At 40.1% G+C, this 2,778-nt stretch overlaps 1 protein-coding gene across 1 annotated transcript in view; it reads right to left on the bottom strand.

The window, feature by feature from the left end:
* Nucleotides 1-2,778, bottom strand: part of hmcn1 (hemicentin 1) — a 76,900-nt gene that overhangs the window by 72,564 nt on the left and 1,558 nt on the right. The gene's annotated exons all lie outside the window — the stretch shown is intronic.

The following is a 2,778-nucleotide window of genomic DNA, read 5'->3' as shown; positions in this document are numbered from 1 at the left end:
CTGGCTAATAGCATCATTATTGACTCTGTCTAGCTAAATACAAGCTCCTTGTAATCTCACATGGGCGGAGCGACTCAGAAAAAAAAACTGCTGCTCTGGATTGAAGGAAACAAAGGGAAAAGAGGATGGTAGAAAAGGACGCTGAACATCAACAAACACAGCTCTAGGATGAATGACTTTGATCATGTAGAGGAGGTTGAAACTATGCCATCATTTCTTACTAAAAGGGCAAAAAAATGGCCCATCGCCTTCTAACTAAAGATAAGTGGTAGGAAAATGGCAAGAAGGTAGGCCACTGACAAAGTATAACCAAAACACGAGACAAAAAAAGAAGCAAAACTCCAAGATGAAAAGTCAAACACTTAGTAAGCCTGTCAATCAGCACCATTCCTTGAACCACCTGATCAAGTGGAGTCAGAAGGTTTGAGGATGTCACTATTTTCACTGAGTACCTCTGCACACTGGGCATATTTTAGTTAGTTCTGGACAGTAGCGAGCTCCCCAATGGGCACCTCATCCTTATAAAATAGATAGTGTAGAACTTGGAGGCCTTTTAATAACCTTACCATAAACCCAAGACAAGCAAGGACTGGAATGTTCATGTGTTTCACCTGACCTCACTTCAACTAAGTATGTGTGTTGCTTACTGAAGACCAAAGTGAAAGAAAAAGCCTCCAAAACAACAAGAACAGAAAATGGCTGCAGGGCATGATTGGGTGACCATAATTAGGAAAGACACTGTTGGTCACAGAATTCACTGACTGCAAAAGCGGTGCAACCAAATATTAAATATAATGACTTGTGTCTATGTGTTAACTTGTGTTTTACTTTGACTCTCTCAGCAATGGAGGACACTATTTAAAAGTGCAGAAATTCTGCCACGTTTCATCTGAGCTGGATGAAAACACTCTAAATCGAAAGTGAGTCAGAACTTCAAACATGATTCATAAGTCATTTTGAGTCCGTTATGCTACAATGCAAAGGCTAACACAGCAGGAAAAGTGTCAGGGTCATATTTTGTGACTGCACTGAATGTGTGCGACTATGGTGAGTGTGCTAAGTTCCCCACTGACCCAAGGCACTGGGCTTCTAATCTTTATCGTGTTAACTCCTTACAGCATGTTCTTTACATACCACACAGCTTCTTTATTAATAATAAATGACATTAATTCTGAAATAAAAGCCACATTTCTTGGCTTGGGAATGGCAGGAGTGTTGTGAAATAAAGTTTATTTGACTGTAAACGCTGAAATAAATGTTCTGTCAGTCTAGAAAATCTGTTTTCAATACACCTCCAACTTCTCAGCCTAAGACTGGATTCCTTAATGACAGAACTGTTCTTTGAACTGTAACTACAGATAAAAGATGTTCATGCTCACAGCTATTATTCAAAGAGTAAAAGACGCTATCGCACAGCAGATCCTCTCATTAAGGGAATTCCATTTTCAAGAGTAACCAGGGTATGAAATGATAACACAACAGGACAGCTGAAATTAAACTCCAAGACAGTTTCATTGAAGTGTTCTCCGACTATAGTGCTAAACACATGACCCCTGTGCCTCAGTAAAATCATTTGTGAAATATCCCCTTGCTTTCTTTCTTTCTTTCCCTGCAGGATGGAGGAAAGGGGGGAGGTTTCCTGACTGATCTTCCCACACAAGCCTGACCCCAATATCCAGACATCCTTCTGACACTCTCGCTTCACACACACAGGCAAGCACACAACACGGGCCGACAGAATGGCAGATACACAAACACACACTCTAATGTTTACCGTGTCATGTTGCAGTGTAAATAAAGCGGAAGCTCCAGGCCTCTGATTTAAACTGAGCCAAATCAAACAGTTGGTTGGAAAGCAGAGAAGGTATGTCAGAATAAAAAACCCTAAATAATAGTCCTTAAGGAAACAAATCTGATTCTCTCCAAGAGTTTGGAATATTGTGGAGAAGAACAAAATGTGCGACAAAAAAAAGACAAGGGCAAAACAACACTGTTCAGCTACCCGTGCTTGCAGTGTGCTGTGCTAATCAGTCCTTTACTCCCTGGGGACTTTGGAAAACACATTCTGGCATCATCCTCATAAACATTTTAAGAAGCAAACAAATGTCACTTGGTGGTATGGGACAAAAACAAAGATCTGCAGTCTGTAAAGAAGGTCTGACTCAAACTGTTGCAGTTTCAGTTTACTGTAAGAAGAAACTCCTATAATTACTTCATAGTGGTGGTAACATTTGCTATGAATCAGGTCAATCACAGCATTCTTTCACTACTGTTCCTGTGTCCAAGATAGTATGCATTGCCGTTCTGTTATCATCTGCTAATGATTTTAGATATAAATTCCCCCCAAGGGCATGCGGCAATGAATTTATCACTTGTAACATTTGTCTATACTGAGAAAATGTCCTCATTTTATATAGCTATGATTCTAGGCGCAGAACTAGCAGACTGAATCAGTGAGTGAGGAAGTGTGCTTCATGAGAATTTGTGACATGCTGAAATTTAGCAGAGAAGAACAAACATCTGGAATAGGAATCTGTCTGATCACCACACAGGTCACCACTGTCTATTCATCTCTGTCCTCTCTCAGAGCTCTTGGATCAGTTAATCTGTACAGTTGCTAAGCGTTTTTAAGTTACAGTGATTTTAGAAGAGTGAAGAAAATGTTTCTGTGAAGTCCACAGAAAATGTTCAAAAGCACATTTGGCTGGATACTACACAAAACTGAGAGTCAATGGGAAATAATGATCGAAGTATGTGGCACCATAAAATGCCTCAAGG

The sequence above is a fragment of the Monopterus albus genome, unplaced genomic scaffold (genome assembly GCF_001952655.1).
Source record: "Monopterus albus unplaced genomic scaffold, M_albus_1.0 scaffold58.1, whole genome shotgun sequence".
NCBI classification, from domain to species: Eukaryota; Metazoa; Chordata; class Actinopteri; order Synbranchiformes; family Synbranchidae; genus Monopterus; species Monopterus albus.
The sequence above is the reverse complement of the archived record's forward strand: the minus strand, read 5'-3'. Positions and strand labels throughout refer to the sequence as shown.